The sequence below is a fragment of the Rattus norvegicus genome, chromosome 6 (genome assembly GCF_036323735.1).
Source record: "Rattus norvegicus strain BN/NHsdMcwi chromosome 6, GRCr8, whole genome shotgun sequence".
Classification (NCBI taxonomy): domain Eukaryota; kingdom Metazoa; phylum Chordata; class Mammalia; order Rodentia; family Muridae; genus Rattus; species Rattus norvegicus.
Genome location: NC_086024.1, coordinates 96,980,958 through 97,006,638, shown reverse-complemented (window position 1 = coordinate 97,006,638; position 25,681 = coordinate 96,980,958). Strand labels below are relative to the sequence as shown.

General features: G+C 41.4%; 1 non-coding gene and 1 pseudogene across 1 annotated transcript; one reads left to right on the top strand and one right to left on the bottom strand.

Moving 5' to 3' along the window:
* The first annotated feature begins 4,933 nt into the window (after positions 1 to 4,933).
* LOC120093316 (small nucleolar RNA SNORA73 family) lies at positions 4,934 to 5,137 on the top strand. The gene has a single exon (XR_005486420.1). It is a non-coding gene; the product is annotated as a small nucleolar RNA SNORA73 family (small nucleolar RNA).
* A 3,943-nt stretch (positions 5,138 to 9,080) lies between these two features.
* Positions 9,081 to 16,211, bottom strand: Pcnx4l1 (pecanex 4 like 1; annotated as a pseudogene).
* Positions 16,212 to 25,681: the final 9,470 nt, after the last annotated feature.

The following is a 25,681-nucleotide window of genomic DNA, read 5'->3' as shown; positions in this document are numbered from 1 at the left end:
GCTGGAGCCATGGGTCTGTTTATTGACAGTCTTTGGATAGTGGTTTAGTCCCTAGGAGCTCTGGTTGGTGGGTATTGTTGTTCTTATGGGTTTGCAAGCTCTGTCAGCTCCTTTGATCCTTTCTCTAATTCCTCCAATGGGGACCCCATTCACAGTTCAATGGTTTGCTTCTAGCATTACCCTCTGTATTTGACACACTCTGGCTGTGCCTCTCAGGAGACAGCATTATCAGGCTCCTGTTAGCATGCACTTCTTTGCTTCATCAACAATATCTAGTTTTGGTGGATACACACATATATATGCTGTATACCTATGTGCAGCAGGCTCTGCATGGGCATTACTTCAGTCTCTGCTCCAAATTTTGTCTCCATATCCCCTCCTATGAATATTTTTGTCCCCTTTTAAGGACGGAAGCATCCACATTTTGGACGTCCTTCTTGAGCTTCATGTGGTCTGTGGATTGTATCTTGGGTAATTTGAGCTTTGGGCTAATCTCCACTTATCAGTAAGTACATGCCATGTGTTTTTCTGTGATTGAGTTACCTCACTCTAGATGATATTTTCTATTTGCCTATGAATTTCATGAAGTCATTGTTTTTGATAGCTGAGTAGTACTCCATCGTGTAGATGTACCAACTTTTTGAATCCATTCCTCTGTTGATGGGCATCTGGGTTCTTTCCAGCTTCTGGCTATTATAAATAAGGCTGCTATGAATGTAGTGGAGCAGGTGTCTTTGTTGTATGTTGAAACATCTTTTGGGTTGATGCCCAGAAGTCGTATAGCTGGGTTGTCAGGTAGTATAATGTCCAATTTTCTGAGGAACCTCCAGACTGAGTTCCATAGAGGTTGTACTAGTTTGCAACAATGGTGGAGTGTTCCTCTTTCTCCAAATCCTCACCAGCATCTGTTGTCACCTGAGTTTTTGATCTTAGCCATTCTGACCGGTGTGAGGTGGAGCGAACATCTCAATACTTTGCCATTCATCAACATTCAATTTGGTCTCTTCTTACTCATTATACTCTGTAGGGCAGGGACTTCTGTTTGACATTTGCTTAGCAAACCTAAACATGAGGGCATTCACAATCAAGCACTAGGGATATGAGGATTCACTAACCTCCCTGATGTAAAAGTCGTGACCACCCCTTGATAGGGTTTTATATCAGGGCTGTACCACATGCACACTTTATTATGAACTGAAATAATTCCTCCCTACTCCTTTTATGAAATTTCTGATCAGGCAAATCACACTAGCTGTGTCATTCTTGTCAGGTTTCTACTTTCTTGTTTCTTATGTTCTTTAAACATGGTGCATGCTTATTTCCCTCCCCATAAGAGGTATCTGTCATAGTATGTTACCTCTTTTTTACCCTTTAAGGACAAGTTCTATTTTTTCAAGTCTAAGATAGAGTAGTGTTTTCACATACTGAACCTCTTTAGGGTTAAGAGTGCAGCTCAGTGATTGAGTACTTGCTCAGTACAGAGTCCTCAGTTTGACCTGTATCAAGAAAAACTGACCTTATTTGAATGTGTGCACTGTAGAGCTCTATCCAGTGCCTATCCTGTAGATATCCCCGAACCTCACCAGAGCACCTGGGTATCTAATGTCCTGTGTACCTTGTCTCTTTTCTAGTGACATAGGCCACAGCTTACCCAAGACAGAAAGATTCCATCCTGACAGAATTTACAGTGTACTACAGTAAATTAATCTCTGCAAAACTTTCCTTTTTCTGAGATCTAAAGTATGAATACCTCTGTCATGGGGGTTCTATAAGGATTTTAACAGGTAAATGATAAGTTCATAGGACGTGATGAAGAAAATTTAGGCCATGAATATTAGGAACTTCACTGTTTCTGGCTGGAGGAGTTAGATATCATGACCATTGACTATCCTGTTTTGTTTCAAATAACAGATTAAACATTCTCAGTATTAAGAACAATTAGCATTTCCTAAGAAGAGAGTAGGGATTGGGTACAGCTCTGAGAGTTTTCCAATGTTACCTCATTTCTCCCATCAATCTTGAGGATGCCTTCTTATATTCTTTTCAGGTTATGAGAAATGAAAGCACTGTGTTCTCTTCTGGATATTGGATATTTCTATCCTTTCTGTCTGAACAAAACAGGATTTATCAACTATTTACTAATACTAGGCTTCAACGTTCAGCTTTTATAATCTAGATGTGAACTTCATTCTATTGATGCCATGAAACACTCTGTTCAAAGGGATCCTGAGGGAGGTAAGGAGTTTATAATTGCATGTCATGGCTCACCACTGAGGGAAGCAAGTGCAAGGACTGAAACTGAGATGTGGAGGAATGCTGTTTCCTACTGGCCTACTCTCCCCTGCTCATGTTTAGTCAGCTCTTTTAAATAACCCAGGTCCACCTGCCTAGAGAATGCCACTGCCCACAGTGGGCTGGGACCAGTCACATTAGTCAGCAATTAAAAAAATACCCCATAGACACACCCATGGCAAGTTTAATTAAGCAGATGCCTCAGTTGTTGTTTTTTCCTATTCCCTTGGTCTGTTTTAAGTTTACATTAGAAACTAGTAGAGCAGCTTTGAGGCCTGTTTTATGAGGTACTGTAAGCCCTGCTTGTTTTCCTAGTTCCATTTACTTGGGATATTTTTCCCCATTCTTCATGGTAAGTTCATATTTATCTTTAATGGGGAAGTGTATTTCTTAAGAGGCATGGGGAATATAAAAAAGGATTTTCTTTTCTTATCCAATCTTCTACTGTATGTCTTTTGATTGGGAATTTGAGTCCACTGATAATAGACTTATTATTGAAAGGTATATTAATTCCTATGGTATTGTTGGTTTTTATAGAGTTTGAATGCTTTCTTTTTTTAAAAAAAATATATAAGTACACTGTAGCTGTCTTCAAACACACTAGAAGAGTGCATCATATCTCATTACAGATGATTGTGAGCCACCATGTCGTTGCTGGGATTTGAACTCAGGACCTCTGGAAGAGCGGTCAGTGCTTTTAACCACTGAGCCATCTCTCCAGCAAGTTTGACGTTTTCTTAGTTCTTAGTTGCCTAGTAATTGTCTGTTGGATGTGTTTATCCTTCTCTATAGTCTGAAGACATTTATCTAGTGTCCTCTGTAGAGGGGACTTAGTGGCCACCTACTGCTTTGAGTCTGGCAAAGTTTTCTTACTTTTCCAGTTGTGATAGTTTTTCTAGGAATGATAGTCTGAGCCAGCAGCCACGGTCTCTTAGAGCTTGAACTCCACTCTTTTGTTCACTTCTGGCTTTGTAAGTTCTCATTGAAAAGGCAGCTGCTACTCTGAGGGGCCTGTCTGCATATGTGGCTCTGTTCTTTTTGTTGCTGACATTTTCCTTTTTATTTAGTTATTACTGCTACTTTGTGTATATGTATATTCAAGTCTAAGTATGTATGTGTCATCTATGGTTTGTATGTGGTGAATGTGCACATGTGTACAGGTGTGTGAGAGCATATAACAGTGTGTGTATGTATGTAAGCCAGAGGAGGATGTTTTATCTCATGCTTTGTCATTTTCCTTTCATTTCCTTCAGAAAGGCACTCACATTGATTTGGAAGCTGGGTCAGCAACTAGTAAACCTCATCAACGCTCTTGCCTCTATTCCATCTACCATAATGTTAGAGTTACAGGTACCTGTGGCCTTGCCTAGCTTTTTATTCAAGTGCTGGGATTTGAAGTCAAGGCTTTATTCTTGTACGTCTCTATAATTCAGTTGTGGGGATTCTTGGTGCTGTCTCATGGATAGGGTGACTGAGGTCTGTTCTGTGAGGCTCTAGGAATGCTAGGATAGAAGGGTAGCCACGTATGTTCTGATCCCACAATCCAGGGTACTTGGTATGGATAAGTGTGTGCAGAAGGCCAAGGGTAAAGGCCTTCTCCTCTAACACCATGAGTCAGAGTGGGCTCTCTGTGGCAGGGCTGTGGGCTGCAGGCTCTGTGTAGTGACTTCACTAATTAGGTGCTCAAATGCTGTGAGATTATGGGGTCAGGGACAGATGGTTACAAGGCCTCTGACCTCAGGAACCAGAGTGTGCACAATGATGGGAGACAGAGGGAGCTCATGGGTGTGAGACATGGCTGTATTGTACACTAGGGACTCAGTATTGGCTTCAGGTGTGCCACAAGTGAGCACTAGGGTGGAAGAGTGCATGCTGTTGATGTGACCTGCCAGGATTAATGTGGGGTGATGGTTGTCTGTGCTGGGTAGGGCATGGGGACTTGAAGAAGTGTCTCATATTCTCTGTTTGCACAGCCAGGGTGTGTGAAGTATGACAATGAGAAGTAGACCCTGTGACTCGGTCAGATAGGGTATGTGTAGCACAGTGGAAGTGTATAGGGGTTAAGAGTATGTGGGTGAGTTATTTGTGATCTAGTTTTACCAACTGGAGTTTCCGGTATGGCAGAAGAGTGCCTGAGGCTGAGATGGAGTTTGTTGCTCTCACAGCTTCAACTATTTATATGCTTTCCTGTGTGGGTCCTTGCAAGTTCTATGGCTAGCAGCAGAATGATCTGAGGAGAGGCAAGAGTGAGATTCAGTTCAGTAAGACTTTAGTTATGTGTCACTGGTTCAAACTTCTGGAATCTGTCATTGGGTGGTTTATTTTAGCCATACTTAAGCACAGCATAATTTTGGAAAAAACTTTCCTGGTTACAATTAACTCAGTCCTGACTAAACAACAAAGTTTAAGATATGTTTACATTGAAATCCTTACAAAGTACATATGACGTCTTCCTTAAAGATGGGTTCTGTTGACTTAGAAGCAATGCTTAAGATAAGGGAGAGGTAAACCATGCCTGTGGGAGCCAGGATTGGTCTGGCCCTAAGATACCATAGAGGCCACTTAGGCTGTTGAAAAGTATAAATGACATCTCTCATAGGTTTTAGTAACTGAGAAGTAATGCTCAACACTTAAGGGGGTTCCAACATGGACATCCTGGCAGGTCACTCTCCCTGGGCTCTGTCCTAGTGGCATACAGGATCATAGCGTACTGCCTGATGATGTATAGTCCCTTTCCACAACGTTGGAGATGAAGCTGGGCTTTGAGTCTGCGCTTGCATATTCCTATGACTTCTCAGAGTCCTGTGGGCAGTGACTGAGGAGACAAACCATGGAGGAGACCAAAGGGGAAAAAAAAAGACTTAAGGGGGTAAAAACAATCTTTGATAAATGAACATAGTAATCCAGGGAATTCATGTGAATCATGGCCTACAGATAGAAAAAAAAATCACCAAGTTGTAAATTACATCCTTTCTGTGAAGAGACAAGTCTGTATGTCTAACTTTCCCGGCTTTCTCAGTGTTTGTTTGTCTGTGTACACAAGGCCCTCTGACCCTCTGTATTTCCCCTCAGAGAAGACCACTTTGAAAGGAAAAGACATACCTGACAAATGTTCCCATGATGTGGTTAACAAAGTTATTTTCAGGAGTTTGGTAGAGTAAGTAACATTTTATATTAATAGACCATTGGATTACTTAGTCTGTGTGAACTAACCCAGAGAGTCTCGTTTGTCCTGTCTCCCTCAAAAGAATTTAGCAATGCATAAAGTAAGGTCAGCTCTATGACTTGAGTCTTTGTCATGAAGTAATTAGTAATTTTCATACCATTATAAGTATGTAATTCTTCGATGTCGAACAAAAAAGTCCTAAATTTTATTGCTGCTTTGACATTTGTACTTCTCAAAAAAGTTTCTAAAAATATAACTTTCATAGATAAAATCAGATAAATTCTGATTTTCTGTCTCTCTCTCTCTGTCTGCCTTTTTTTCATCCCTGGAAAAAGCGTGAAGGTCAGAGGAAAATGTCTACTGCCTTCCTCTATTGCTCTCTATTATTTGGGGCAGGGTCTCTCATTGACCCTGGAGCTTTGTTTTGTCCTGAACCAGTTAGCCAGGAAGACCCTGGAATTTTTCCCATTTTCTACTCCATCCAATTCTGGGGTTACAAACATAACCCCAGAATTAGTTTTTAGGAAAAGAGAGTAAAGAGAATCAGGTGGGGATTTTCATCCACGGTTCAAAAAATAGGGAAAAATTAGTCACTACCTCCAAGTAGAGAGTTGTGATGAATGTCTGTAACTCCAGGGAGAGTGAATGCAGGCATATATTGTAGAAGTTATTAAGGTTAAAGAAAAATCTGTGGCTCCGGGTAGAGAGTTTAACAGATGAATATATTTTGGGCTAAAGTCCTGAGTTTTAAGTTGCTTATTGGTTTTAGAATTGATAGAAGATGTTTAAGTTTGTTTTAATGAGAGTAAAGAGATTACCTGAATCACGTGGAGATTTTCATCTATGATTTGGAACTTAGATAGGGAAAAATTGGTCACTAACTCCAAGTAGAGAGTTGTGATAAATATCTGTCACACCAGGGAGAGTGAATGCAGACATATATTATAGAAGTTACTAAGGTTAAATAAAAATCTGTGGCTCTGGGTAGAGAGCTTGACAGATTGAGATATTTTGGGCTAAATTCCTGGTTTGATGTGTTACTTATTGATACTGGAACTGATAGAAGGTATTTGGTTTGTTTTATGAATTATCCCACTAAAGGCCATATGGCTCGTTGATGCTGGCTAGCAAAGGTTTGTGGTTACTTTTGATATTTACCACAACAGGAAGCTCGAATTCTCTTAATGTGGGCTCCACGGGAATTTTGGGTTCATTTCCTGATATCATAGAGTACAAAAGCCTATCAGACTCATTGTTTAGCTTGCTTCTTCTTTTAAAAAATTGTTTAATATTCATAATGGGTGTGACTTTGAGTTTTATATTATTACTCTGGGAGAGAGTACAAGATACAAGCTTTTCTGGTTACAGACTAAGGAACACAATATTTTGGGGAAAAGATTTTGTCTTTTTATTTTTAAAAAGTATGATTAGGCTCTGAAAACCTCACAGAGTCATACTGATCAGATTTGATAGAGGTAGACCGCCTGAAAAATTAATGCAGGAGAATCAAACAAAGAGAGATTTCGATTCTAAACTTTTGTCTTGAGAGTTGTATTTTACAGAGTGTGCCTACTTGGAATCCTGGTCTCAAGGAGTTCCAGCTGGGTCCAGTCAGGAGCCATCGGCTACAGCATTTGCTTTATATCATCCTACCCCCTACCCTGAAAGATATCTCAACGCCCATGTACAGCTTGAAGAAATTATAGAGGAGTCGTCACCCCAATTCCCTGGACTCTGGGGGGCTGAAAGTGGTTATTCTAAAGTTGTTTTTATGTGGAATTTAAAATTGGTTGTAATTTAAAAGGGAGGAATTATCTAGATTGAATTGTACAGTTATAATCTCATTTGGTAACTAAACTTAAATCATATCTTTGTTTTGGTATAAAATTTATTTGTTATAAGAGTTTAAAAGTACAAGGTTTAGAGCCAGTCCTTCTATTGTTGTCATTATAAACTTCTGAGTTGATTATACCTGTGAGTTAAGGTTCAAATAGCAAATTCATGGCTCTGAGTTTGTGAGAGTACTTTCAAGATAATATATTGGATATGTAGAAAAGAGTCCAGATTGTCTTATATAGATAGATGTTTTTCTAAAACGTCAGAAATCCACAAAATTTGAGATTTAAAGTCATTTATCTTTTGTTGAGACATATCTGCTCCTAATACTTACCCTTTGGTGGATTTAATGAAAAATTTGGACATCTCTATGTCCAGGTGAGGCAATACTTGGTGGCTAGGCAGCCACTACACAAAACTACCTGTTTCATCTGCAGACTAATACTGTCCAGAAAAGGACAAATTATGCAGAATAGTTGACTGATAAACCCTGCCAAGACAGGGTGATCAGCCCTTCAAAATCTGCATTTCTAGAGTCTGTAAGTTGATTTTGGGCCAGAAGGCTGAAGACTTGTGCTCACATGTTACTAACAGGGGACTGTGCTAGTGGAGATTTGTTTCTGCAACCTCTCAGTTCTAGAAGCCATGTTAGGCTTCCTATGTGTATAGATATTTGGTTATTCTCAGATTTCTGATGGGGTTGAAGAGCGATTATAGTCTCATAGCCTATCAGGCTGTTTAACTCTGAATATACATATTTTATTGAATAGTTGTCAGATAGTATACAAGCTAGCCAAGATATAATGTAGATTTTAAGCCTTTCTTAAGCTGGAATGGATAACTAAATGTTCTGTTTAACTGATATAGTGATGGACTGGGTGTTGAGAATATCATATGCTTTATAAATTGTAGAAAGGTAATAATTGTACTCAATTTATATATAAGTGAAAAGGCTTTTTAACTGGACAAAAAGGGGGAAATGTGGTTTGCCCTGAAGTTATCTGTATTTTGATGCTAATTACACTGGCCCAAGGACAGCTGCCTAGTCAAGTACTCAGGAATCAGGTGACTTCACCAGAACCTCCCCATTGAATTTGTAAAGTACAGTTGAGGGGCAGGTACAGGATAAAGGAGGCCTGTCATTGGAGGAGAAGGAAGGATGTGCAGGAGAGAAGTTTGAAAGAGGAGGAGACTACAGGAGAAAGGAGGAGACAGGAGAGAGGAGAGTGTGAGAAGCCATGGTGGGTAACATTAGGATTCCATGCCGTACCTTCACAGGTTGTTACAAATGTTCTTAAGGGATGGATGGTACTGGGCTTTGTATGTTTAGGTGGTCAATTATATCTTATCAATTGGGTCAAAGATTATTGTGTTCTTTTATGTGACAGTTTGAATGTAGGAAAGTGTGCGGCAGCAAGAGACACTGGGCCACCGCGGAGTTGGGATGTGTTTCTTCCAACATATTTAGAAGATATCTTGGGACACTGAGGTGCCGGACCTAGTGAGGTAAAAGACAACCAATACTTTTATATTTCTTATATTTTTACAACAACACCTTAAAACTATGTCTAGAGAGGATGTACATCCAATGAGTGGTGACTGGGGCCAAAAGAAATCTAGGCCCCTTAAGCCAGATTACAGGAGTCGGAATTCACATTACCCTGACTTCTCCACCTCTGAATTAGAACCTATCTCCAGCCCTGTGTGTTCAGTTATTAGGATCCCCAGCTTTACTCCTCCTTCTTTGGAAACCCTGAGCTGTACTTTTTTTTTCACAAAGCATTTCTTAGCTTCTCAAACTTTCAATTGTCATTTCTAGGGCATCTTGTGCTTCTAGCAGGGAACAGCCAACTCCAGAGCTCAGGCCTCTGGGTTTTATTCTTTGAATGAGTTTTTCTAGCTCTCCATTAGAAGACAAGAGCAGACTGCCTAGAGGCCAAGGGTAAGCTTTGGAGAGGTCAGGAGAGTCAGATTTTAGCATCTGGTAGAGAAAGTAAGTGACACATAGGAGGAAAGTGATAAAGTGGTTCAGTTGGGTTAGGCCTGTGTATGCGGTTTAACATCAATTTGGTGGTGGTATTTTCAGTCTTTAGAATGGATTGGCCTGTGTCCAGTGTATGTAGGTGATGAGCTGCAGAGGAAATTGCTGAGGATGTGACAGTCTTGAGAGGTCAGACAGAAGAGGAAAGGCAGCAAAGGTTCTGAGAATGATTACCCAGAGAAGGCAAAGAATGTGATGTTGGGGAGCCCTGACAAACAATGTCACAGGTGACACAGGATAGAAATGTACCTCCATGCTTGCTGCTCAGGGCCAAGTGAGCTGAGAGCTGGGCAGATGGCCAGCAGCCAGATGTTTGACATGTAGGTCAGTCAGGACTGTAAACTTTGTTTTGGGGAGGAACAGCAATGGAATGTAGAGTGGAATGTATTGACAAATAATGAGAAGCAATTCCTGTTTGCTGGCACACAGCATAGGTTGGGCAGAGGACACCCAGAGGTGCAGGCATCACTAAGATTATATCCTAAGTGTTGGAGAAATGTGAGAGAAAGAGAATCAGAATGGTGTGTACACGATGGAGTGAGGAAGAACTGGAGACAAGAGGATAGTGAGGAATAGCCTAATGTGAAAAGCCTGCCCTGCCACCTAAGGCCATGGTGAGGCCCTGGGACTGTGCTGAGGCCAAGGATCATGTCTAGGTGTGGCCCTGTGGTTGCAGGGATCGATGTTCATATCTGTGGCCCATGTTACCACCAAAGGCCATGGGGACATCCTTGGTCTGGGTTGCTTCCTGGGTTGATGTCTGAGGATTGAGTAGAGCTGGCCCTGCCCTCCTACCTGAGCTGACCAACTCTGCTACCACCTAGACCAGGATCCATGGTGCTGAGTTGGCCTACCCCAGCATCTAACACATCTACGAACTTTTGCACATCTATGAACTACTTACAAATTAATTTCTCTTTTTGGAGGTAATATTAAGTGGTAATTCTTACACTTGAAGGGGGAATACTTGAACCTGAACACATTTTGTCAACTGTGCTATGCAGATTGCATGCCCTGTCTTTAGGTCACCTGTTGTGTGGTAACTGCACAGTATAGTCTATTTCCCTATTCAGCCAGCAGAAGGAAATGAACCGGCTACTCCAAGTTATACTATCTAATAACAGAACCAAGGCTATGCCTTCTAACTGTTATTAACACATTATCCATAGCTAGAAAGTCACATTATCTGTCCCTTTACATATTGACATCCAATCTTTAAGGTTTCTGCATGGAAATGTCTTACCATACTAGACTCATACCCCAGGCAGAACAAACACAGCTTTTCTTCTAGAATCACTTCTTTCCACTGTTCTTCCAGCACTAAGCCTATGTACCAGTCCCTCTCATACTCTCTGAGGCAGTTGGTCAGTTCTTTAAAGCCTTCTATTGGACCCAAACTTGCTTTATCAACCATTAGTTTCAGTGTATACCTAAAAAATAGGAACATAAACAATTTCAGAATATTAAAAAAAACCTTGGAGATGAAAGCAATTTGTTCAATATTTTTAAGACTTGGACGTGGAAGTAAGTCACAGAGGACACAGGGGGACACATACGTGACAGTGTCAGAGGCAAGGTGACCAGGCCATCCCTGCCTATCTAGAATGAGCTCAAGGCTGGTCTGAGATCACATCTTAACAGCCTGCCTCCCCTAAAATGAAATCATCCATTTCAGATAAAAAACATAGAGGGAGGTATACCTCACTTGGCAGCGTACTTGCTGACCATCACAACAAAGCCCTGATTTGATGCCAGCACCTTATAAACTAGGCAGTGGTGGCCAATGCCTCTAACAGCCGCACTCTGAAGGTAGAGGCAGGATATCCAGTTCTACCCTCAATACTGACAAAAACAACAGACACAACAACAAAATTTAAACAAACAAAATGAGGGAAAAATGAAAGCAACTAACTGGAGAAATCCAATGAGTCCTATAAAAAAAATCCACGCAAACTAAATCTAAAAAAACAAATAAAAGAATCTTCTAGTGATTAAAAAAAAGAACAACTTGTATATAATCAAAACAAGTTACCTGAATGCTTTCCGAACTAGGTGGAAAAGCTTTGGTTTTTCTGAGAGCCAATTCAAGGTGCCAGACCAGGGCAAGCCACCATTGTAGACTCTTACTAGCTGACCAGGACTAGGCACACCATTGTCTATTCCAAATAAGCCAATGTAACAAGCCATCACTGTATGAACGTACAAGTCTTTTAAAGCTGTATCCTTTGCAATTTCTTCTAGTACACATGACCTTCCTTCTGAGTGGAAACATTCCAATTCCCTTAGAACAAACTGATAACAGTCGTCTGGAAAGAAGGGGCTCATCTCCATTATTTTGCAGTTAGATCTCCATTCTTCAGGTAAACTCAGCAAGCGAGATGGGAAAGGAATATATGCCCCATCTTCTCGCTGTCCTTTGTCAACAGTCCCAACTGTTGTCAATGAGTCCCAACATGACCGTCCTGTAAAGATCATTTTTGGTACCAGTGCCGGCAGAATGCTTATCTGCACTCTGGGAATCTACTGACCCTGGAATAGGCAAATTTGTACAAGGTAGACTTTGAGCTTAAGTTTTTTTTTCTTCCTGTTTTTGATAGCTGGTTCATTATCAAAAATACTACTATCACAACTTTCATGCACAGTGTCTGAATTTGAACTATCTAAGTCTTCCAGGGATTTGGGGCATGGTGGACTGTTTGATGCCAGCCACTGGTGAGGATTCTCCTTTATTCTCAGTTTTGTGAGTATTCTCCTGTATGGTAAGCCTTTTGGAGCAGTGCTGAATTAGCACCCACACAAGCACCTTAACAAGGTCATCTTTAAATTCCTTCAAGTTTTCAGGAGAATCAATTATTCCAGTTAGGACATTCCTGGCATCAGAATACAGTCTCACGGGCAAAACCGTACATGGCGTCAGGACGTTCTCCAGGTGCTCATTAAGGGAACACACTTGCGGGTGTTCCTGCTGGAAAGCACTTTCAAACACTTCATCAAATCTCTGGGCTTCAGCAGTGTGGCAGGATGTTTCCTGCAATTCTAACCCCTAAAGAGGAAAGAGAAGCGCTTGGGTTCACAACCATCTCTTCTCCAGCGAACAGAAACCAATCTCAGGAGTGCAGTGGAATCTCATCACACAGATATAGAGAAGGAAAACGCAAACTCTAAGAGCAGCTACCACTTAAGCTTTATGTCAGCCAGCACATTTGACGCTGGATAAAGAGATTACAAGGAAGGCCACTACAATTTTAAAAAAAATTATAGAATATCCCACTAGAGGCTAGTTAAGACTTACTGTGGCATAGTGTGCCTTACCTTCATTAGATGATCTGCTGTCAAGGATGCCTCACACATTAAAAACTGGTAACTCAGACTAGTTTGGTAGGAGGGGAAGCAAGATCAGAACAGTTAAGTGTGTTGCAATAATTCTGTATTGTTTTCTTCCTACTTTATATGAGATCAAAAGAATTATTATAGTGTATGGAAGTACTGAATTATCAAATCCTATTCCTATTTTAATTTTTAATAACATTTATTTAATTACTGTCTATCTCAACCAACTGCAGCCTAAGTTTTATAAAGAGCTGTCTTTGGTCTTGACTAAGGGCAGGGTCTAAGCCAGATGAGATGAGGGGTTGAGTGAATGAGTTTGTGCCTGTATCAATTTTTGATACATGCTGATGTAGCTTCACAGGCAAACCTGGATATGGTGACATCAAGACATTCCCCAGGCGCTCATTAAGGGAATCACTTGTCCCCAGTCTAGCTGTGCTGACAACTAATACACAAGGAGTAAAGTAGTTATTCTTCACTATTAGAGTTGGTAACTTACTTACATATATCACAAAACCACTAGTGCCTTCCTGACCCACTTTTAAGGGCTGCTCCACCAACATGCCACATAGACCTTCTCCTGTCTCCTGGGAGGTTCCTCTTATTTCACAGGAAAAATGACACCTAGACACTGAGTGAGGATGGGGTGCTCCACCCTCTGTGGGCATCTACATACACCCACTTCTTTCACAGCTTAGAGGGTATCAGCAAGAGAGAGCCGAAACACCTCACAAGCCGAAGGCTAAGCAGGAGTGCTACAAAACTATGTCTTCTGGACCTGATGAAGCTGCTGCTCTCAGGAAGCCAGAGAGGCTGCGGTCCCCTGTTCACGCAGTCACCATCCTGGTGTCCACAGGAAAGGCCTCACAATGTCTTAAGCCTAGCACAGGAGCTTGGCAACTGATGGCTTCCTGGGAAGGAGAAAGAACTTTCTTCAGGGCTGTGGCCCGCATAGGTTGTCAATGCTCCAGCAGATGGCCCTGCTCACTTGCACACTCAGCACTCAGGAAGCACTGATGGGGCTCAGAGTTCTAACAAAACCAAGACTTGCTTTTGGTTGGGCATCTTGATGGGGGTGGGGGGTAGGGTGGGAGAAGAGTCTGGAAGGAGTTGGAGGGTGGACTGGGGGTGTGTATGACCTAACTACATTATCTGCATATGAAATTACCAAGGAGTTCAAGAAAATTAGTAAATATGTTTATGAAGATTAAGTTTTAGAAATTTCAAAGTAATACAAATGTTAGTAAGTCCAAAGCCAATAAATAAATAGATAGACCAATAAAAGTTACCTATAAATGGTGTGAAAATCATGACAGACCATTAGAAGGATTTATGTCATTGTGTAATATTAACTGTATGATTTAAAAATTTAATAAAATAAAAAAATAAAAAAATACTCACGATAGTCTGCATGTTCCTTCTCAGACTATTCAAGCAAAGTGTAGGTGAGTTATAAGATGTAAAGGGTACTTTAGATCACCCCAGTGGACCAACCCTCAGTTTCTGATTTGTTCCAAAGTGAAACTCATGCATTTCCATTTGCAGTTAATTCACGTAGACTGAGGAGTGAATTTTGAGTGTCACAGTTGTAAAGGGACAGCATTTTGGTTCCTAGTACTTTCTTCCAGTCTTTGTTAAGATGAAGAGTGTATCCATTTACTCTGAACTCAGGACTGTTTACTAAAGGTCCGCTATAGTGTTGAGCACTATCACAGGGCCTTAGGTTACTTTCTTGGATAAAAGCAGAACTACATTCCCAGTGGCATTGCATGAGTGAAGGACACAGACAATAAAAAGGAATCACTTATTCAGTTTTTAGAAGGTTTAAGTGTTGGCAAGGCAAGGGTTGGGGCTGCTGGGATGGGAGTGGCTATAGTTTTAAATACAATGGCTATAATACCTAGAAAGAAAACACCTGAAGGTGGTGTGACACGTGATTGATTACCTGAAGGGAGAGGAAACAGTCAGTGGGCTAGAACAGGGGTTAAAGTAGCACATAAGGTTCAAGAAGTAGAAGTAAATCTTGACTTTGAATGAAAGAGATCCGCTGTACCAATGGTTCTCAACCTTCCCAATGCTGTGACCCTTCAATATAGCTCCTCATGTTGTGGTGACCCCCAACCATAAATTATTTTCATTGCTACTTCATAAATGTCATTTTGTTACTTTTATGAGCTGAAATGTAAATATATTCAGGATATCTCTCATGGGACCCATGTGGAAGTGTTATTTAATTCCCCAAAGGGGTCATAACCCACAGACTGAGGACCACTGCTCTATAGGGTTTCCAACAGGGAAATGACATGAACTAACCTTATTTTCAATATCATTTTGCTTAATAATAGATTAACAGGCTACTAAAATGATCTGGGTGGGTAAAGGATGAAACAAGCAGGGGTGAGAGGTGATGGAGACAGAGACAGTTACAGGACGAAGGGATCCTGTCAGACTGAATGTGGGAAGCACACCAATGTCTACTATGTGTGACCTGAGCAACCAGAATGACAGCTGTCTGGGAGGACTGGTACAGACAACTCATGAAACCAGAGCATCTGGTCAGCTGCTGCTGCCTGGCTATGTGGGGCTGGCTACGAGTGCACACCGGAGCTATTGGCAAGGTGAAAGTCACTGAACGTTTCAACAAGTGCGAGGTTGACAACAGAGTCAAACAGTTGAGTAAGGTGAAGCAGATGGGGAGAATTTAGAATACACAACTCTCATAGAGCATTTTGCCCTTAAAAGAAAGAAGAATGTTGTAATGTGGAGGGCATTTTTAGTAAATTGAAAATATTTATGTAATACATGGGAATTTAAGAAATTACTGATTCACATTTTTGACATATTCAATTAGACATGAATGACAAGAACAAGACTAGGAGATATGGCCAGAGAGATTCAGACCAGTTAAGTGCACTGGCTACTTTTCCAGAAGACCCTGGTTTGATTCTTAGCACCCACATGGTGGTTCCTGGGGATCTGATGCCCTTTTCTGACCTCCATACATATCAGGCATGTAGTCACATATATAGGCAAACCACCATATGTGTAATAAAATAATACTAATATTAATACATTTTAAAAAGACAAGAAAAATGTAGGTAGTCTTGTTATCATGCTCTAGTATGTAATCAGCTATCAATAGTTGCTTACTTAAATATATCTTTAAAATTTATCATGGATTTTCACTGGATAAGATCCACTTCTTTCAAGCTAAGTTGTTGATGTGTACGTAATGGGTAAAACTTGACATATGCTCTGTAAAGACTACTGGAAGAGTTTCAAGGGGTACTGACCTTAACATTAATGCAGCAGTAAGTATAGCCACACTCTAGAATCATTATCCATAATAAACGATCCTCAAAATGGCCCAAGTAATGAGACCCAGGTACAAGGAGACCTAAAAGAAATTTAAAATAGGAGAGGAAAACAAAAACAAAAAAAAAGAGGAAAAGAAAGAAAGAAAGAAAAGAAATGACTTTTGGGCTTGTTTTGTCCTGTAAATATTTCCAATTAAACATCTATAAACAAATTCAACTACTTTGTCCATCATTAGGTCAAGAATGGAAATGAAGCTTGAATTCCTGTTCTCCCCAATACTTTTAGCATGAAGGAGAGTTGAATTTTGTCAAATGCTTTTTCAGCATCTAATGAGATGATCATGTATTTTTTCTTTGGGTTTTTTTATAAAGTGGATTACATTGATGGATTTCTATATATTGAACCATTCCTGCATCCCTGGGATGAAGCCTACTTTATCATGATGGATGATCATTCTGTTGTGCTCTTGGATGCAGTTTGCAAGAATTTTATTGAGTATTTTTGCATCAATATTCACGAGGGAAACTGATCTGAAGTTCTTGGGTCTTTGTGTGGATTAGGTATTAGTGTAACTGTGGCTTCACAGAATTTATTAGGTAGTGTTCCTTCTGTTTCTATTTTATGAAATACTTTGAGAAGGATTGGTATGAGGACTTCTTTGAAGATCTGATAGAATTCTGCATTAAAACCATCTGGTCCAGGGGCTTTTTCAGTTGGTAGCCTTTTAATGACTGCTTCCATTTCCTTGGGAGTTATGGGACTGTTCAGATGGTTTATCAGATTCTGATTTAACTGTGGTACTTGGTATCTGTCTAAAAAATTATCCATTACATCTAGATTTTCCACTTTTGTTGAGTGAAGGCTTTTGTGGCAGGATCTGATGATTTTTAAAAATTTCTTCAATTTCTGCTTTGTTTCCATTTTCATTTCTCATTTTGTGAATTTAGATACTCTTTTTGTGCCCTCTGGTTAGTCTGGCTAAGGGTTTATCTATCTTGTTAATTTTCTCAAAGATCCATCTCCTGGTTTTGTTGATTCTTTGTATAGTTCCTTTTTTTTTTTTAATTTGGTTGATATCAGCCCTGAGTTTGATTATTTCCTGCCATCTACTTCTCTTGTGTGTATTTGCTTCTTTTTGTTCTAGAGCTTTCATGTGTGCTGTCAAGCAGCTAATGTATGGTCTCGCCAGTTTCTTTTTGAAGGCACTCATAGCTATGAGTTTTCCTTTTAACACTGCTTTCATTTTGGGAAATGATGTTTACCAATTCTACATCTGATAGAGGGCTAATATCCAATATATACAAAGAACTTAAGATGTCAGACTCCAGAGAACCAAATAGCTCTATTATAAATGGGGAACAGAGCTCTATTCTCAACTGAGGAATCTCAAATGGACAAGAAGCACTTAAAGAAATGTAAATATCAGGGAAATATAAATCAAAACAACCCTGAGATTCCCCCTTACACCAGTCAAAATGGCTAAGATCAAAAACCCAGGTAATAGCAGATGCTGGTGAGGATGTGGAGAAAGGGGAACACTCTTCCATTGCTGGTGGAATTGCAAGCTGCAACATCCCCTGTGGAAATCAAAATCAGTCTGGAGGTTCCTCAGAAAATTGGAAATAGCTCTACCTGAGGACCCAGCTATACCACTGTTGGGTCCACACTCAAAGATGCTCCAACATACAACAAGGACACATACTCCACTATGTTACAGCAACCTTATTTATAATAACCAGAATCTGGAAACAACCCAGATGTCCCTCAACAGAGGAATGGATACAGAAAATGTGGTACATTTACACAATGGAGTACTACTGAGCTATTAAAAACAATGATTTCATGAAATTGTCAGGCAAATAATGGAACTTGAAAATATCATCCTGAGGTAACCCAGACACAAAAGAACATACATGGTATGTACTCACTGATAGGTGGATATTAGCCAAAAAGAAGCTCGGAATTTTCACAATACAACTCACAGACCATATAAAACCCAAGAAGAAAGAACATCACACAGAAGTGTATATTCTACAGTGCTACTCAGTAGGGGGAAGGGAGTAATCTTTTGGAAGTAGAGGGAGTGAGGAATCTGGGAAGGAAAGGGGGGGCAGTTCAGATATGGGAGGAGATGAGGGAGAAGGACAGAGGGTCAGGAATTTGAAAGTGGGTGTGTATCAGTGGGGATGGGGAACTGGTGTTAGCCACTAGAAAGTGCCAGATACCAAGTACCCAAGACGTTCCCAGGATCCAATATGGAGGACTTTAACTAAAATACCCAACAAAGGGGAGATAGAAACTGTAGAGAGCTTATCCATGGATAGGCATAGCCCCCACTTGAGGGGTGGGGCCACTCATCTCAAAAATATTAATCCAGAATTCCTCCTGTCAAAAGAAAATGCAGGGACAAAGAGTGGAGCAGAAACTGAAGGTAAGGCCATCCAGAGACTGCCCAATCTAGGGATCCATCCCATCTGCAGACACCAAACCCAGACACTATTGCTGATGCCATGAAGTGCTTACTGATAGGAACCCTGTATAGCTGTCCTCTGAGAGGGTCTGCCAGAGCTGGACCAATACAGATGCAGATGCACACAGCCAAATATTGGACTGAGTTTGGGGACCCCAATGGGGAAGTTAGGCCAAGGACTGAACGAGCTGAAGGGGTTTGTAACCTCATAGGAAGAACAACAATATCAACCAACCAGAACCCCTAAAGCTCCCAGGGACTAAACCCAAACCAAAGATTACACAGGGGTACCCATGGCTCCAGCTGGATATGTAGCAGAGTATGGCCATATCTGTCATCACTGGGAGAGGAACCCCTTGGTACTATGGAGGCTTGATAACTCAGGATTAACAGTGTGTAGCACCATAATCAGCCAGATAATTAAATCCTAGATACTCTGATCTCTTTTGTGTACTCATAGGCTATATCGATGCATGTGATCCTGAGAAGGAAGAAGAAGAGCACTCACTGTTTAAGAGTAGGAAAAAATTGACGCCATCTTTGTCCTGTGCTAAGCCAGAGGACAGCATCTGCCAGTGCATGTAGATATTGGTGCGATGGTTTAATTCCAGTTCAAGTTTGCCAGTGGCTGACAAAGCTCAATATTGATTGAATGACAGTACAGTTCATTAAAGGAGACACTCGGTTCTCAGACACAGGTCAAGAAGAGGAAGGTCTGGTTCTGGTTCATGTTATTCTTATTCTTTTACAGGATCCAGACTCGCAATATACATTGTGGAAGGCAAAGAGGGATTGAAAGAGCCACCAAGGATGTCTGAGCCACTTGTTGAGGATGACAAACAGCATATGCACAGTAAGCGTGCACACAGAAGGCAGGCCAGTGAGTACTTTTGAGTTTAATTTTTGATACAACTTTCTATTCAGTATGTAATTAATAATAAAGTAAACTTTGTCCTCTATCTTTTATTTGTACAAGAGTATGTGGTACCTTCTTGAATAAAATAACATTTAACATATTTAAGAATGCAGATTTGGAATATCATCCTGAGTGAGGTAATCCAATCACGGAAAAACACACATGGTATGCATTCATTGATAAGTGGATATTAGTCCAAATGCTGGAATTACCCAAGATGCACAGACCACATGAAACTCAAGGAGGATGACCAAAATGTAGATGCTCCACTCATTCTTTAAAAGGGAAACAAGAATACCCTTGGCAGGGAATAGAGAGGCAAAGTTTAGAGCAGAGACTGAAGGAATGGCCATTCACAGCCTGTCCCACATGTGGCCCATACATATACAGCCACCAAAACTAGATAAGATTGATGAAGCTAAGACGTGCATGCTGACAGGAACTGGAGACAGATATCTCCTGAGAAACAGAGCCGGAACATGTCAAATACAGAGGCGAATGCCAGCAGCAAACCACTGAACTGAGAACGGTTCCCCGTTGGAAGAATCAGAGAAAGAGCCGAAAGAGCTGAAGGAGTTTGCTACCCAATAAGAACAGCAATGCCAACTGACCAGAACTCCCAGGGACTAAACCACTACCCAAATACTATACATGGACTGACCCATGTTAGTTTCCAACTTCATAGGTAGCAGTAAATAGCCTTGTTGCGGCACCAGTAGAAGGGGAAGCCCTTGTTCCTGCCAAGGTTGGACCTTCAGTGTAGGGGATTGTTGGGGGTGTGGTAATGGGGGGTGTATGTGGGGGGGAATATCCATATAGAAGGGGAATGGGCAAGGGGGAAGGTTTAGGGAGCTGATGGACAGGAAACCAGGAAAGGGAAAAACATTTGAAACATAAGAAATACCCAATTTAATAAAAATGGAAGAAAAAAAAGAATGCAAACTTAGAATGTGGTTAACAGAAACCTAACTAAGGACTTGTAGCAGTGTAGTTAACATTGTCCCAATTCACTTGTGCTTCTGAATGGCAATGCCACTTACTGGCTACCTGTAGACTATATAAATGTCCACAGTTCTGAAGGCTGAGGAGCCCTACCTGAAGGCATCAGTGTCACTAGTGTCATGTGAGGGGTCAGATCTATGATCTCTGACTCTAACACAGTGTTGTGCTGCTGTGTCCTCTGGAGAGGAGAATTGCAGCCTGGGCTGGCAGAAGACTTGGAAGTGTAGGACAAACCCCCCTTCACCAAGCCCAATGTCTAGTTTGCTTCTTTTTTCATTTCAGAACTGGGGGTTGAAACTACAGCCTTTGCACATACTAGGCATACATGTTATGAAATGTAAGGTACCATAATAATGTGGCAGGAGTAAGGGAAATCATGCCAGGCGACAGACCTGATATAGAGAAGATTTCTAGAGGGGGAAGGGAGGAGGATCCTGAAAAAGAGTAGAGGCAGAGAAAGGGATAAGGGGGTGGGGGAGGACAGAGAGAAAGAGAGGAAGAGAAGAGACTTGGCTATGTGTCAACATAGAGAGAAAGAGTAAAGAGTGCTGGGGTAGCAAGCAGTCATCTGACTCACACAAGGCAGTAACTCACAACAGTGCAAGCTGTTGGTTGGTAGCTGTTGGGTGGAGACTAGCAGAATTGTCTGTAAGCCAATATTGCACTTTCCCACCTAACTACACCTTCAGTCTATTCTAAAAAACATCTTGTGTGTATGATGTATGTGTTAATACAGGCCTGCTTACACCGTTGGGTGCAGGCAGAGGTCAAGGGCAACATTGAAGATCAGCCTCCAACCTTCTACATCATTTGAGACAACTTCCTGTCTATTGCCGTGTACAGTAGACTAGCTGGCTTATAAACTTCTGGGGATTCTCCTCTCTCTAACTGTCATTGTCCCCATCAGAGACCTGAGCTAACAGAGCCATCGACATAGCTGGTTTGCATGACTTCTATGAATCTAAGTTCAGGTCTGCATGCCTACAGTAAAGCCATCTCCTTGGTTCTATTCCTTCATTTTTCACATTTTGTCTTGAGGAAGAGTATGACTAATTTGTCCAAACTGGTCTTGACCTCAACCTGTAGCCTACTCAATAATCAAACTTGCAACTTCTTGCCTTAGCCTATCAGAGGGCTGGACGTAGATGCCATAGCCACTAGGCCCTGATCACTAAGCCCTGTTATATTATTATATTATTTGTACATATTATTATTATAAATAAATGTATTTGAATATTTTTATTTATACTATTTATATATTATATATAATATATAAATAATATATATGTGTGTCATGACTTAATCTTCTCTTACAGGCCAAGCCTTTTTCTACACTTTGAACTGGGATTTTCCACCACAGTTTTGGAGAGAACAAAAGTAATTTAAACCTCAGCGATGTGAGTTACTGTATATAGAGAGTGGATATAAAGAAATATTTGGAACAATCCTTATCCAGAATGCTTACACCATCTGAAGAAGAGTGGGGAGGTGCAGATGACTAGCTTGAAGCAGCTGGTGGAATGTATAGCAGCCTGTGATATGCATCGTGGTTGAACACCTGAGACATGCCATTTGATACACGGGACTGCTTGGTTACTTTGCTCCCCATGGCAGCTACTGTGATAGGTGTGTTTTCTTCCTTTTATATCTAGAAGATATGCTTAAAAGAGTATGCTGTTTTCAAAGATCTCAAAGCTTTTTAGGCCAAAATAAAGTGTTGGGAGCTGTTTTGTCACTTCTCTGAAGCAGAGAAAGAAAGAAAGAGAGAGAGGGAGAGAGGGAGGAAGGGAGGGAGGGAGGGAGGAAGGAAAGAAGGAAGGAAGGAAGGAAGAAAGAAAGAAAGAAAGAAAAAAAGAAAGAAAGAAAGAAAGAAAGAAAGAAAGAAAGAAAGAAAGAAAGAAAGAAAGGGAGAAAGAAAGAAAGAAAGTCTGATAGGCAGACTCAAGGCAGGATGAGGCCTGTTGGCAGATTTATTTCCCCACCTACTACAGCACTGAAGTATAAGAGGAGGTGCACCTGAGGCTCAAGGCCAGGGGCCAAAGATTCTATTGACCTTGTTGGAAGAAACAGGGAGGCTTTTGGGATGGGAAAAAAATGTCTTATGTACACTTTAGCAAGTTTGTTTCTGTTAGCTTGTGGCTTTCCTTCCTATAGTACTGTAGTACAGGAAGGCTATGAGAAATACACTCATTGCTGGTATGGTATTAACTGTGGCCTTGTTGGACTAAGTCAAACAGTGTTGGGGGAGGGGTAGCCTTTCAGGTTTCGAATGCTTAATCCAGGCCCAGCTCTCTTTCTGCTGCCTAGGGATCTGGATGTAGGACCCACAGCTACCACTCCAGCTCCATGTCTGCCTCCATGCTGCCATGCTTCCTGCCATGACGATAATGGACTCAACCTCTGAACTGTAAGCCAGCCTCAGTTAATCTTTTCCTTTATAAGAGCTGCTGTACAAGGGTAGCCCAAGGGTGGCTCCCACATCCTTCATAGTTATGAGTTAGTCTACAGTTATGTTGTGTGTGCTGTTGATCTCAAACCACAAAGTATTTGTAAATGACTGACTTTCTGCTGTTACTTCTCTTGCTATCACAGCCCATGTTTATTTTGAAATTGGAGATCCACGAGCCTCTTCCTTCTTTGTGTTGCGATCAAAGGTGTATATCACAGCACCTGGCTCTAAGCTTTTCTTTAACTCCTTTTCACAAGTTGAAAGCTTAACTAGGTGGGGCCTTTTTCTGAAGTCACCACTCCCTTTATTCCATTTAGCATCAGGCTTTCCTTTAATCTGTTTATGCTTCTTTATGCCCCTTTCTCCTCAAATTGTATATTTTGTATTTTTTCTTGTTCAGCTTGTTCCTTTTCATTTTAGATCTGCATAAGCATGGCAGTTAATAACTACAGGACACAGTCCTTGCTAGGCTGTTTTGAAATTTCCTCTGCAAATGTAATTAGTCCAAACTGAAGTTTAGCTTAGGTAGATTTTTGTTTCTTTGTATGTTTGTTTGGGATGGCTAGAAAGTAGACATCTCTTTAAAAAATTATCACAAAAACAGTCTCAAGGCCACATACTAAAATTTTTCTCCTCTGAAATGTTTTAAGTCTGGCCCCCCACAGTTTGAGTCACCTTCAGCATCATTATCTTCTGAAGGATCGTAGGGACTTTCACCAGTCTTATTCCCACCTGCCTCAGGTCATGCTAGGCCAAGCTCCATTCTACACCCGCAGTTCTCGAGAAGAGCAGGAACATTCTTAAAACACACACACACACACACACACACACACACACACACACACACACACACACACAATGTACTACTGACAGTCACTGGAACCTCTGGTCAGATAGAGTTCCAAGGCATGTCATAATCCGTCCATGCTTGCTAACCATCAGATTCAAAGGTCTATATGCTTAGGCAATAAGTTTAAACTGTAACTTTGCTGATGTAACCTATACACCTAAAAGGTATAAAAACTGCTTGTTATAGTCACTTGCCACAAGGGGCGATTGAGGGTCTACCCCCACATACTGGAAAATAAACCTCTTGCATTTGCATTGAATTCCATTCTTGTGTCTCACTTGGGTTGGGGAGGGGTGTGTCTTCCAGTAGTTAAGACTCAATTTGAATCTTATGCTTTCATGCTTTGATAGTTTGGCCCATCAGCCTCCACAACAGTTCAATCATTTTTCTAGTCTGAAGTCCTAAATTGTTCCATATTATTCCAAGTAAAAACCTGGTCAGGCCAGTCACAGCAATATGCCAGTCCCTGGTACCACATTCTGTCTTAGGGTTTTACTGCTGGGAAGAGATACCATGACCACGGTAACTTTTATAAAGGAGAACATTTAATTGGAGCTGACTTACAGATTCAGCGGTTCAGTCTGTTATCATCATGGCAAGAAACCTGGAAGCACGCAGGCAGACATGGTGCTAGAGGAGCCAAGAGTTCTGTATTAGTGACCAAGTCAGCTCAGTCAACAGGTTCCCCAGGGCAGGAGTGAGGATTAAGAAGAAAAAACAATTAGACAATACTGTAACATGACTCCAGCCAATGCTGAGGGTAAAGTGGGTTTATTATTTTCCAATCTGCTTTTATACTACTTTAATTACATGCAGAATAATGAGATCGGTTTTGTGTCTAGAAACAAGCAAGACAATAAACAAAATCCTGTAAACACCTTCCTAGGGTTCAGTGAGGATGACCAAGACAAAAGGAATGCCACATGTGGTTCAGCTGGAGCCTGCTCTGAGCTTTGCATTAACTCAAATGTAAATGTTCTTAATCTGGGCCTGTTTTCTGAGTCCTACCCCAAAGTCAGATTCCAGCCTTGAGCTTACTTATCCTGGCCGGTTGACAAATTCCCTCAAGTGTGTAGAAGCAAGTGGCCCCCAAAGGCTCACAACCTATTAGGATCAGCAGGCAGCAGGAAGAGGAAGAGATGTTAGGCCTGGCTTGATCATCTGAGATCTCAAAGCCCACCATCATGACACACTTCCTTCATTGACAAGGCTGCATCTACTACAATGAAGCCATTTCTGTTCAAACCACCACAAACTGTAAACCCAAAAGAAACTCTTATGTAAGTTGTCTTGGTCATGATACTGTATCACAGCAATAGAAAAATAACTCTAATCTTGGGGCCTGAACCTTGCTGATCCTAGCCCACAGCTCCCTGCTCCCAAACCCTGTGGAGAGAGAGCTCATTGCCCAGACAGTTGGGCACTCCTGAGACTGCTGGGCAGGAGAGACCTCCAGTACTGACCACCTTTGCTCACATCCGTGGCCCAAGAGCAAACTGTATAAGACCTCTGGGAACAGGAAGATAGAGGCACTCAAGCTGCAGAAATGCTGTGGTCCTGATTGTGCCCGGATCTGAAGGGACCTGGTCAAAGAGCTCCCTGCACCCAAATCCCATGGGAGGGAGAGCTAGACATTCAGAGGGGCAGACTCCCCTGGGAAGCCTGAAGAGACTACTCTCTGCCCACATTCCTGACTCTAGAGGAAAACACCTAGCGCCATCTGGGCCCCCTGTGCACAGGGTCCTGAGACAAGACGGGGCAGGCCCTTCTGGTTGCTGCCTCACAGAGAGCTGAAATCGAGGTCTGAGGAGTGACTTCGGGCCCAAGACCAGAGGTAAGACCAACTTTTCTGCTCCAAGTAACCTGACTGTTGGACTCAGGACACACAAAGGAAAAATTCCTCTGCGCTGAACACTTCCGGTTTCTAGCTGGGGCCCGAACCTCGCTGATCCCCGGCCTACAGCTCCCACCACCCAAAGCCCCAGCGAGAGAGAGCTCATTGCCCAGACAG